The sequence below is a fragment of the Poecilia mexicana genome, unplaced genomic scaffold, assembly GCF_051168715.1.
Source record: "Poecilia mexicana isolate PSO_F unplaced genomic scaffold, ASM5116871v1 scaffold_2, whole genome shotgun sequence".
NCBI lineage: Eukaryota > Metazoa > Chordata > Actinopteri > Cyprinodontiformes > Poeciliidae > Poecilia > Poecilia mexicana.
Window position 1 is genome coordinate 57,976,445 of NW_028263371.1, and position 13,236 is coordinate 57,989,680.

A 13,236-nucleotide genomic window follows, 5' to 3' on the forward strand; every position below is an offset into this window, starting at 1 on the left:
CTGGAAGAACTGAACCTGACTCTAGATCTATAGCTCTAGATTGTTCCTCTTTAGTGTCATGATTTGAGGTTGTGGGGTGGTGAGGTAGACACGGTGGACCCAGGTCTGAAGAGTAAACGATGGTACAATGAAGAAGTGAGCATCGTTCAGCACAGATGAACAATGAGGCTAAGAACTCATCTGGTAGCACGAAATGACAACAGACGACTGCATCGACACAACAAGGATCCGACAAGGAGCAGGAGACACAGGTGGCATTAAATACACAAGGCAGGTAATCAGGTGAAACGAGGGACAGCTGGGGACGGTCACAGGGTAGATGGGACAACACAGACACTCAACTGAACACAGAAACCTAAATGAATACACAGAAAAACCAAATCCACACAGATAACTTAAGTTTTGTTTTTATTCAGCTGGAGAAAGTTTTGGCACATCAACATATTTATCTGCTCTAAGCATCTGTTCAGTGATTGGATGGGGTCAAAGGTCACCTAGTGATGTCGTAATGACATCGTAGTGTAGAGCTGTATCAAACATAATCAGCAGCCTGGCCATGTAACGCTCTGTATGTCAGCACAAGAACTTTAAAACCGGAGTGTAGGAGGGATACGACAGGATTTGGTCTGACTGCTGCGTTCTGTATTCATACCAAACGAGAAATTAAAGATTGGTCCAGGTAGGCAAAAAGGGCGTTAAATTAACAGACGAGATGAGACTAAAGCATAAATGATGTTCTCCAGATCTACTCTGGAGAACATCTGTCTGATTTTAGAAAAGTTTGTTAAATGAAAGAAACAGGAACAGGAAACGGCCTTAATGTGAGTCACAGCCTGATGATGAATCAAATGTGTTTTCTGGACTTTTCACCGTTGATTTTACTAATGGGCAGAAGGATGCAGTAGTCTGTCTGATGTTTTGATGCAACTGACTGGGAGCAATAATCATAGTTTCCATTTTACTGGTGTTTAGATCCAGAAAGTTACTGGAAAGCCGTTCACTGATCAGGACAAACACGAGGATGGCCAACCTGTCCAGCTGATGCGTCTAAATGAAAAATGTAATGATGAGAGAAATCTGAAAAGGACTCGATAATGCCAGCAAGTGGAATAATATAAAAGGAAAACAGAAACACAGGAAGAGCCTCGTCTGATTCTTGATCTGCAATTGTGAAAATCAACCAATCAGTGCAGAGATAGAATCCACTAAACTTGCTGGTGACAGGGTGAATCCTGAAGGTGAAGTGGTGAGTGTTTGGTCCGATGATGTCAGCTGGTCCCAGAGGTTAATGAAGCTTTTCATTCAGGCAGACGGTCATCTAGAGCAGAGGAGCAGTAACTGGGTCAGCACTTCTCTTTCTTCTTTGGCCCGTTTGACGTTTCCAGATAATGCCGCTTCCTCTCTTCAACTTCATCTACTTTCTGCCCTCTTTTGTCTCACACTTGCAGGACTTTTGTTATGAGACCTGGTGTGTGTTTTTCTTAGCGCCTCGTTCAGTTTCAAGTGTTCCTCTCCTCCACCAGCGCCCGGCAGCTCCCCTTTCACCAACACTGAGAGGAATGCAAACACACATGAAAAGAGGCCCTCTCGTTTTGAAGATTTCCAGGCTTTGCTCGTCCCACTTTCTTCCTTCCTATCTTTCGCTGGATGCGATCCGTATGCTGGTCGGCTGCCTTCCTTGCCAGCACATGCACACAAACACACATTGGGTTGTTGAGCGGCTCACCAACTGCTGCTGCACACTCTGCTCACTTGGCAGACTCTGAGGGACGGATAAGTGAGGTCTGCTGCCCTCATGCCGCCTGCACTCAGGTTTCTGACAGCCAGTCATGCAGGCGAACAAAACAACCAATAAAAGCCAAAATATGGCTTTGTTTGACATTTTTTCTGTCTTCCTTACTGATGCAGTTATCTTGGACGGGTGGTTAGATTACATGCAGTCTTTTCATTTGCCTTTCCACCAGTCTGATGGACTTTGATTTTTATGTTCTGGAGAATAAATCTCTGATGCAGTTCTTCCAGGCTCAAGTTTTGTGCAAACTCTAGTCCATCTATCTAGACAAAGTCAGGTTTGGTTGGTGAGGTGTGGATGCTAATTGCCCTCTGACCTCTGGTCCTCCAAAGCTCGGTCTGGGTTCGGTTGATGTGAACTCTGGTTTGGTTTGAATACATATGTGAAAGCCAAGCGGACCGGAGACCGCTCCAAAAGGAGGAAGTTGTGGAGCCGTAGGAGAAGCTGTGACAGCAAACACAGGGCCGTAACACAGAACCTGGAGGCTGGGGCAGGGAGGGGGGCTCTAAAGTCCGACTTAGAGTTTTTTCCAGAACCCGTCACAGAGAATCTTCACGTCATGCAGGTCTGGTCTGACGGTTCTGATCCCAATGGTTTGGATCAGATGTTAACCCAGCCATGTGGAGGTTCCCTTCCCATCGGAACCAGTCTCTGAGGATCCAGTTACACACTGGTTTTTTGCTGACGTCCCCAGGTTTTACTGGGACCACCTGTCTTCATGGCTGAGCCCAGACGGGTCCAGAACCAGTGATCCTAACGAGCCGGTTCTGGCCCGGTGCCAGAAGAGGGGGCACAGTTAAAGACAACCACATGCTGCCTCTCACTCCCGATGCGTCTCCCGCTTCAATCACAGAGGAGACTGTGGCCTGGCAGCGACTCAACTCCCTTCAGCTCTAATGCGTCCCATCCCACCAGAGCCAGGAGCCCCGCCCACCAGACGTCAGAGCCAGGAGCCCCGCCCACCAGACGTCAGAGCCAGGAGCCCCGCCCGCCAGACGTCAGAGCCAGGAGCCCCGCCCACCAGACGTCAGAGCCAGGAGCCCCGCCCACCAGACGTCAGAGCCAGGAGCCCCGCCCACCGACGTCAGAGCCAGGAGCCCCGCCCACCAGACGTCAGAGCAAGGAGCCCCGCCCACCGACGTCAGAGCCAGGAGCCCCGCCCACCAGACGTCAGAGCCAGGAGCCCCGCCCACCAGGCCCCGCCCACCAGACGTCAGAGCCAGGAGCCCCGCCCACCAGGCGTCAGCGCCAGGAGCCCCGCCCACCAGACGTCAGAGCCAGGAGCCCCGCCCACCTGGCCCCGCCCACCAGACGTCAGAGCCAGGAGCCCCGCCCACCAGGCGTCAGAGCCAGGAGCCCCGCCCACCAGACGTCAGAGCCAGGAGCCCCGCCCACCAGGCCCCGCCCACCAGGCGTCAGAGCCAGGAGCCCCGCCCACCAGACGTCAGAGCCAGGAGCCCCGCCCACCAGGCCCCGCCCACCAGACGTCAGAGCCAGGAGCCCCGCCCACCAGGCGTCAGCGCCAGGAGCCCCGCCCACCAGACGTCAGAGCCAGGAGCCCCGCCCACCTGGCCCCGCCCACCAGACGTCAGAGCCAGGAGCCCCGCCCACCAGGCGTCAGCGCCAGGAGCCCCGCCCACCAGACGTCAGAGCCAGGAGCCCCGCCCACCTGGCCCCGCCCACCAGACGTCAGAGCCAGGAGCCCCGCCCACCAGACGTCAGAGCCAGGAGCCCCGCCCACCTGGCCCCGCCCACCAGACGTCAGAGCCAGGAGCCCCGCCCACCTACCAGCTACAGGACAGGCCTCGTCTAAACCAGAGCTGACAAACTGTCCTCTCTGCTTCCCAACACACCGTCCTGCAGCTCAGATTCTGCTCTATGTACATCTACATAGTTCTGTAAGCTGCATCTCTGCAGCATAAAAAGTTACACAAACTCAGAGCAACTCAAAAAAGTTCCTCTGCACTGACCTTCAACCCGACGTTGGTAAGAACCGTCCATCACTGACCAAATGCTGAGAGCAGAGAAATGAGCCGAAACCTTCTGCAGCCGATCAGAAACTGAAATTAAAGAACAAGGTAGACTTATAGCTCTAGTGTTATAGATCTAGTGCAGTGGTTCTTAACCTTTTTTGAGGTACCAAACCCACCAGTTTCATAAGCGCATTCACTGAACCCTTCTGTAGTGATAAATAAAATATGATTCCCCCCACCCCAAATTCAAGACAAGATCATCAAGTCTTCTTAAAACGTAGAGTCTCTGATATCAGTTCTTCAAAATATAATCAGTGTTTTCAGCAAAGTTGAGCTGAGTGTCCAGGAACGAGCCAATCAGAGCTCCTCTGCAGCTCTGATTGGCTCAGCAATGTAACGTGACCCTCTGCAGCGAAGCGGGGCGTCATCACGACTTTACAGTGTGTCTTTACCTCCGCGGCAGAGGCTCCGCTGAACCCCTGAGACCGACTCATCGAACCCCTGGGGTTAAGAACCACTCATCTAGAGCTATAGATCTAGAGTCAGGTTCAGTTCTTCCAGCTGGAGACCAGAGATCAGGCTGACCTCTGACCTCTGCCCTGACCCTTCGGTTCCTCAGTGGACCTTCTAGCAGCTGCAGGACATTCAGGCCCAGAGGACTAAAGTCTGAGACCAGAGAAACTCATCCAGGATTTAGTGGTTTGATTCCTGCAGCAGGTCAGACTGACGACCAGAAGCTGCAGCTGGAGATCTGACTAGAACCAGGAGGGTAGAGACACCACCTGGCTCTACACCACCTGGTTCTACACCACCTGGTTCTACACCACCTGGTTCTACACCACCTGGTTCTACACCACCTGGTTCTACACCACCTGGTTCTACATCATCTAGTTCTACACCACCCGGTTCTACACCACCCGGTTCTACATCACCTGGTTCTACATCACCTGGTTCTACATCATCTAGTTCTACACCACCTGGTTCTACACCACCCGGTTCTACACCACCCGGTTCTACATCACCTGGCTCTACACCACCTGGTTCTACACCACCTGGTTCTACACCACCTGGTTCTACATCATCTAGTTCTACACCACCTGGTTCTACATCATCTAGTTCTACACCACCTGGTTCTACACCACCCGGTTCTACACCACCCGGTTCTACATCACCTGGTTCTACATCACCTGGTTCTACACCACCCGGTTCTACATCATCTAGTTCTACACCATCTAGTTCTACACCACCCGGTTCTACACCACCCGGTACTACACCATCTAGTTCTACACCATCTAGTTCTACATCATCTAGTTCTACACCACCCGGTTCTACACCACACGGTTCTACACCACCCGGTTCTACACCATCTAGTTCTACACCATCTAGTTCTACACCATCTAGTTCTACACCACCCGGTTCTACACCACCCGGTACTACACCATCTAGTTCTACACCATCTAGTTCTACATCATCTAGTTCTACACCACCCGGTTCTACACCACACGGTTCTACACCACCCGGTACTACACCATCTAGTTCTACTTGATCTAGTTCTACACCACCCGGTTCTACACCACACGGTTCTACACCACCCGGTTCTACACCACCCGGTACTACACCATCTAGTTCTACACCATCTAGTTCTACATCATCTAGTTCTACACCATCTAGTTCTACACCACCCGGTTCTACATCATCTAGTTCTACACCATCTAGTTCTACATCATCTAGTTCTACACCATCTAGTTCTACACCACCCGGTTCTACATCATCTAGTTCTGCACCATCTAGTTCAACACCACCCGGTTCTTCACCACCCGGTTCTACACCACCCGGTACTACACCATCTAGTTCTACACCATCTAGTTCTACACCACCCGGTTCTACACCACCCGGTACTACACCATCTAGTTCTACACCACCCGGTTCTACATCATCTAGTTCTACATCATCTAGTTCTGCACCATCTAGTTCTACACCACCCGGTTCTACACCACCCGGTTCTACACCACCCGGTACTACACCATCCAGTTCTACATCATCTAGTTCAACACCACCCGGTTCTTCACCACCCGGTTCTACACCACCCGGTACTACACCATCTAGTTCTACACCATCTAGTTCTACACCATCTAGTTCTACACCACCCGGTTCTACACCATCTAGTTCTACACCATCTAGTTCTACACCACCCGGTTCTTCACCACCCGGTTCTACACCACCCGGTACTACACCATCTAGTTCTACACCATCTAGTTCTACACCACCCGGTTCTACACCACCCGGTACTACACCACCCGGTACTACACCATCTAGTTCTACACCATCTAGTTCTACACCACCCGGTTCTACATCATCTAGTTCTACACCATCTAGTTCTACACCACCCGGTTCTACACCATCTAGTTCTACACCATCTAGTTCTACATCATCTAGTTCTACACCACCCGGTTCTACACCACCCGGTTCTACACCATCTAGTTCTACATCATCTAGTTCTACACCACCCGGTTCTACACCATCTAGTTCTACACCACCCGGTTCTACACCATCTAGTTCTACACCATCTAGTTCTACATCATCTAGTTCTACACCACCCGGTTCTACACCACCCGGTTCTACACCATCTAGTTCTACATCATCTAGTTCTACACCACCCGGTTCTACATCATCTAGTTCTACACCACCCGGTTCTACACCATCTAGTTCTACACCACCCGGTTCTACATCATCTAGTTCTACACCACCCGGTTCTACATCATCTAGTTCTACACCACCCGGTTCTACATCATCTAGTTCTACACCACCCGGTTCTACATCATCTAGTTCTACACCACCCGGTTCTACATCATCTAGTTCTACACCACCCGGTTCTACACCATCTAGTTCTACATCATCTAGTTCTACACCATCTAGTTCTACACCACCCGGTTCTACACCATCTAGTTCTACACCATCTAGTTCTACACCATCTAGTTCTACACCACCTGGTTCTACTCCACCTGGTTCTACATCATCTAGTTCTACACCACCCGGTTCTACACCATCTAGTTCTACATCATCTAGTTCTACACCACCTGGTTCTACACCACCCGGTTCTACATCATCTAGTTCTACACCACCCGGTTCTACACCATCTAGTTCTACATCATCTAGTTCTACATCATCTAGTTCTACACCACCCGGTTCTACATCATCTAGTTCTACACCACCCGGTTCTACACCATCTAGTTCTACATCATCTAGTTCTACAGCTATGTTTCCATCATTTAAATCTTCTCAACTTCCTTGTTGCTGAATCTCCTTTGCTGACAAACTTGACTAATAAAAAATAAATTTTTAATGTTCTCACTGGAGTCAGAATCATCGGCCACATCATGCAAACCTCTTTATGAAATTTTCTGACTTTATTAATTTTTACACACTCTGTTGTCACAAATTATTAATCCTTCCAATAATACAACAAAGTTCATACATTTTCATGTGATGCAGCTTAAGAATCACAGGAATAACTATTTGATTGATAGTGAAACTGGCCGTCCTCTCATTCTGCTTTCTGAAGATTGTAAAGTTTCTTATGAAATAAACATTTTTCCCTAAAATCTCTTCACTTAAAAGTCTAGTCATTTTAATTTTGATCAGTTTAATTGTGTTTAGCTGCTAACACCACAACAATGTCTCCCCTAGAGATTAAATGTGCCCTAAAAGGTGAAGAAGTCAATCTGGTGACTTCCTATTGTCATGAGAGTTTATCTGGAGTTCAGATAATGAAATCAGCGCCTCCAACCCCTGAGGTGACCTCGCAACCTCAGCACAGCTTCCCCTCTGAAGCTCCGCTCTACGGCGGCCATTGTTCCTTTGTCAGCAGAGGGACATCGATGAAGTTCCTAAAGAAACTTTAGTAGAAGCTTTCTGATGAGTCAGCAGATTCTGAGCATCATCACCATGATGTCATCATGAAGTTGAAGCTGGGAGGAACTGGGAGACAGTGAGGGTCAGTTTCCTGAGGTTTGTGCTGCCTCAGTGAGGTCGATCTCTACAGGCTCGTTAACAGACATTTGACAAGTTTTAGAGCAACAGCAGAAACGAAACGTTTCATTTTCACCTGAGTCTTTAGATGTATTCACCAGGGATCCAGATCGGACAGTTCTGCTCACAGAAAACTGCAAAGAACGTCGGTTAGAACTTCTTTGACATCAGATTTCTCACAGTTCATCCAAGTGCGACGAGTGAATCAGTTGGTTCAAGCAGCAGAGGAAAGGACACTGACTCAGTCTGGACCTGTTGTATCTTCTGTCTGTTCCTGAATCTGCTCATATCCCACCCAACACTGGTCAAGCAGGGATGATGCAAGGCTCTGCACCCAGGACACCCACCTCCAGCACCCTCCGAGAACAGGACAGCAGCAGATAGGAGTGATGTCTCCGTCTTTTACCTCTTCAACCCTTCACCCCGACTCCGAAGCACCCCACCTGCCCCCACTCAGGTCCTCCTTCATCAGTCCTCCATGGGGTCAAAGCAGGATGTGGTTCTGGTTCGCACCCTCTCTGCCCTGCATCAGAGCTTACTCACTGTGAGGAGGAGGAATTGGCACTGCTCCCCCTCCTCAGAGTCGGTCTCTGCTCCAGCGGCCCCCCGTCTCTGTATGCTAGACTGCATCGGTATTTACGCCCGCCCCTGTCAGCCTCTGTCCTCTATCTGCTCCAGATCATTCAAGCGGACCCTCGTACTGAGCGGACCCTGAGGATGAGCGGACCCTCACTCACATTTGAACAGCTTCTTCAGGACAGAAGTCCAACCCTGTTCAGTTTATTTCTATATCACAAATTTACAACACACAGAAACAATTATAAAAATAATTCCATTTCAATTATCCACATATTTCATTTGATCCTATCAATCAGTTTATTATTATTCTCACTAGTTCAGACATTCCCAAGGAAACCGAGCAGACTGAATTGCAGCATTCATTCCACCAGCAGGGGGCGAACAGAAACCCGGCGGCTGATGCTATAGCTGTTTGGAAAGTTACACACAAAACAATGAACAGGACTCATATCTTCAACACATTTTTCATACATTTATTAATGCCACGGTTTCAAGAAAATATTTAATTCAGAAGCTAAATATTTAGGTTATAAATTTAGCTTGAAGATAAATATTTAGTTGGTAAGTTAGGCCCGAGCTAAATATTTAGCAAGCGTCCTATATCTAGTTAACAAATTCAGTCTTTCATTTGGAGCAAAACATTTAGCTTTTTTACTAAATATTTAGCAGTTATTGGCAAATTAGCTTGCTGATAAATGGAAGTGGACTATCAAAATAAAAAGCAATCATATTTTAAAGACAATATATTGATTCTTTTTCACATGAATATTTTTCTGTTCTGCAGTTTCCCGCCCAGTCCGGTCCTTTCAGCTGCAGGCTGCTGAACGTCCATCGGCTGAATCAGGAGAAGAAAGCTGGGAGGCGAGTCTGGAGGACCGGGCTGGAAAAACTGCTCTAACACAGCACATTCCCCAGGGTCAAATATTCTGGTGTCAGTAGATTTAGTGCAAAAGCAGAGTTAATTTTACTCTAATAGAGTCACTTTCTGTTTATGTAACTCTGGGTTGTATAATATTAGTAGTTAAAATCCAGTGTTAAAACAAAGTGTTTCCGTATCAAATCTAGAGATGTTAAAATAGAATCAATAACTCTTGACTTCTGAACTCTGAACTCTCAGCAGCTACAGGAGTAAATTCACTGACTCCGCCCCCAGAATCACAGGTTCCCAGCAAAGCTGTGGTGATTATTATTATTCTCACTAGTTCAGACTAGTGAGAATAACTGGACAACACACAGACTTTTGTGTGTTGTCCAGTTTATTTTGTCCTTGTGCTGTCTTGTCCCCAGTGTCTCCCGTCCCCCTGCGTCCCCTGCTCCCCGCCCCGGTCTGTCTGTTTCGTGGCCCGGTGTCGACCAGTCTGGGCTCGTTGTACCTCCTGGTTTTTGTTACTTTAGTGATGGACGCGGTCATCCTGGGTCTGACCGCGTCCATCCTCACCTTCATCAGAACCTTTTCATGACAGAAGCCGAGTCATTTCAGGACAATTTACTGTCTGAGTTGTTCACCAAGCTTGGTAAGTATATTTTTCTGAGATGGTTTATATTGCTATTATTTTCAGTTGAGACCAACCTGTATGACATGGGATGGCTCAGTGTTAGCATATTTAGCTTAGCATGCCGAGGTTCACTGTTAAGTTGGTATAAGTGATGATTCCATCACTTATCCCCCCTCATGTTGTTGGGTAATGGATGGTTGTACTGGAACTACAATGTTATTGTCTTTCTGACAATGACAATAAAATTCTTCTGATTCTGGTGAACCAGGTCGGCCTGTTCTGTTCTGTAATATCCAACAATGTCATTTCAAAAAATTGACTATATTATATGAACTGCAGACTTTACCTTCTCCACCTTTCATACATGTTGTATTGAAGAAAAATGTATTCAGCATAATGTGTTTTGCATTGACAAGCTGTCAGACCTCTGATAAGCAACATGTGAAACATGAAAGTGTCAATTATTCCGTCTTGTAAGTTTTCTAATTATGGTGCCTGCAGAAAATCATTGCCTCTTTACTCAATGTTTATTTTCCAAAGAATTTTTAAAAGTTCCAAACAATAAAAAGTATAGCAATTTAATAATTACAAATATCTCTTATGAAGTTAAAAAAGTACTCTGGGAGAGTTAATATTTAATATCTTACAGCGAGTTCAAGTTAAATGACAGACAGAGTGGAGGCTGAACTAAAGAAACAAGAAACTACAAGAGTTAAACTCTGTCAGTCTGTCCCCAGTTTGTCCCCAGTCTCTCCCAGGTCTGTCCCCGGTCTCTCCCCAGTCTGTCCCCGGTCTCTCCCCAGTTTGTTCCCAGTCTGTCCCCAGTCTCTCCCAGGTCTGTCCCCGGTCTCTCCCCGGTCTCTCCCCAGTCTGTCCCCGGTCTGTCCCCAGTCTGTCCCCAGTTTGTCCCCAGTCTCTCCCCAGTCTGTCCCCGGTCTCTCCCCAGTTTGTTCCCAGTTTGTCCCCAGTCTGTCCCCAGTCTCTCCCCAGTCTGTCCCCGGTCTCTCCCCAGTTTGTTCCCAGTTTGTCCCCAGTCTGTCCTCAGTCTGTCCCCAGTCTGTCCTCAGTCTGTCCCCAGTCTGTCCCCGGTCTCTCCCCAGTTTGTTCCCAGTTTGTCCCCAGTCTGTCCCCAGTCTCTCCCCAGTCTGTCCCCGGTCTCTCCCCAGTCTGTCCCCGGTCTCTCCCCAGTTTGTTCCCAGTTTGTCCCCAGTCTGTCCTCAGTCTGTCCCCAGTCTGTCCCCAGTCTGTCCCCGGTCTCTCCCCAGTTTGTTCCCAGTTTGTCCCCAGTCTGTCCCCAGTCTCTCCCCAGTCTGTCCCCGGTCTCTCCCCAGTTTGTCCCCAGTCTCTCCCCGGTCTGTCCCCGGTCTCTCCCCAGTTTGTTCCCAGTTTGTCCCCAGTCTCTCCCCAGTCTGTCCCCAGTCTCTCCCCAGTCTGTCCCCGGTCTCTCCCCAGTTTGTTCCCAGTTTGTCCCCAGTCTGTCCCCAGTCTCTCCCCAGTCTGTCCCCGGTCTCTCCCCAGTCTCTCCCCAGTTTGTCCCCAGTCTGTCCCCAGTCTCTCCCCAGTCTGTCCCCGGTCTCTCCCCAGTCTGTCCCCAGTCTCTCCCCAGTCTGTCCCCGGTCTCTCCCCAGTTTGTTCCCAGTTTGTCCCCAGTCTCTCCCCAGTCTGTCCCCGGTCTCTCCCCAGTCTGTCCCCGGTCTCTCCCCAGTTTGTCCCCAGTTTGTCCCCAGTTTGTCCCCACCATGCCGCTGCATTCTTCTGCTCTCTGTTTGGTGATTTTCTTCCTTCTCAGAGGACCCTCCATGTCAGAAACTTTATTATTGATATTCTACAGTGAATTGATTGAAAGTGATCGATTAGCACCTCGTGTGTTTATTGTTAATATTTCTGACTCGATGCAGGAAATGAAAATAATGTGGAGTAAAAAGTCAAAGTTGGAGGATTGGCGCCCAGAAACCTGAGCTCATGTTTCGCCTCGGATCGAGTTGCAGGAACATTTTTTGGATTCTTGTGTCAGAAGTTCAGCCGAGATCCGAAGAGTTAGAGAGCTTCATGTGAACCAGCAGCAGAAACGACTTTAGAAATGTTTCTTACCTTCAGCGGGTCTCCACCGCCGAGGCTCTTCCAGCTTCTGTCGTCCTTTCCTCTAGTTTTGGTTCCGAGGAAAAAGTGAAAACTTTTCTTAGATTCGGATTCCCGGGACTCAGCAGCGCGCTGGATCCTTCGTGGAGCGAGCTGGGAAGTTCTGGGAAGGAGCGGGACATGAGAGTCCCGGAGCGGAGACGAAGACAGAGACAGAGACGGACTCTCGGAACTTTCCCCCACAGTGATCCATGTTGGTCCGGAGCCGCGCAGGTCCGGCTGCTCCGCGCTGCGCCGCTTTCACCAAACTGACATGATGCGAGTCAAAGTTGGACCTGTCTGTCTCAGTGTCCCGGTGTCTCCGTGTCTCTGCCTTAGACACATGCAGTGCTGGTGAGATCTTCGGGCTGCGGATCTGTTTTCACTCCGACCCCCTCCTCCTTCCTGATCTCCTCCCCTCTCGCTCCTCTCGCTCCCCGGTGAGTTGGGCCATTTGCTGCAGCAGATGGGCCGGACTAATTCGGCCCGGTTCGGCCCAGCTCTTCAGAACTTCACAAAACTTTAAGCGTCTCTGGTGACTTCTGGGACAGGCTCGGTTCTGTTCGGGTCAACACATGGAGAATTGAATTTATTGACTGAAACTTTCAGAAGATAAAGGGAGGAAAAATTTACTGCTTATAAAAAAGAATCATGGAAAGAAAAACAAAAAATATTTAAAAGCACCGAGCTGTTAGAAAACACATTGACAGTATTAAAACTACAACTAAAACTACGACTAAAATTATAACTACAACTAAAATTATAACTACAACTAAAAACTAAAATTATAACTACAACTAAAACTACAAGTAAAACTACAACTAAAACTACAACTGAAATTATAACTACAACTAAAACTACAACTAAAACTACAACTAAAATTATAACTACAACTAAAATTATAACTACAACTAAAAACTAAAATTATAACTACAACTAAAACTACAAGTAAAACTACAACTAAAACTACAACTGAAATTATAACTACAACTAAAACTACAAGTAAAACTAAAATTAGAACTACAAGTAAAACTACAACTAAAACTACAACTGAAATTATAGCTACAACTAAAACTACAAGTAAACCTACAACTAAAACTACAACTAAAATTATAGCTACAACTAAAATTATAACTACAACTAAAATTATAACTACAACTAAAAACTAAAATTATAACTACAACTAAAACTACAAGTAAAACTAAAATTAGAACTACAACTAAAACTACAACTAAAACTACGACTAAGA

At 47.8% G+C, this 13,236-nt stretch overlaps 1 protein-coding gene across 2 annotated transcripts in view; it reads right to left on the bottom strand.

Annotated features, from left to right (window-relative positions):
• Positions 1-12,839, bottom strand: part of LOC106908601 (transcription activator GLI2.L-like) — a 72,592-nt gene extending 59,753 nt beyond the window's left edge. For both annotated transcript variants that reach the window (XR_015762328.1, XM_088003674.1), the window contains exon 1: positions 11,961-12,839. The gene's annotated coding sequence lies outside the window, so the exon portion shown is untranslated. The remainder of the gene's footprint in view (positions 1-11,960) is intronic.
• Positions 12,840-13,236: the final 397 nt, after the last annotated feature.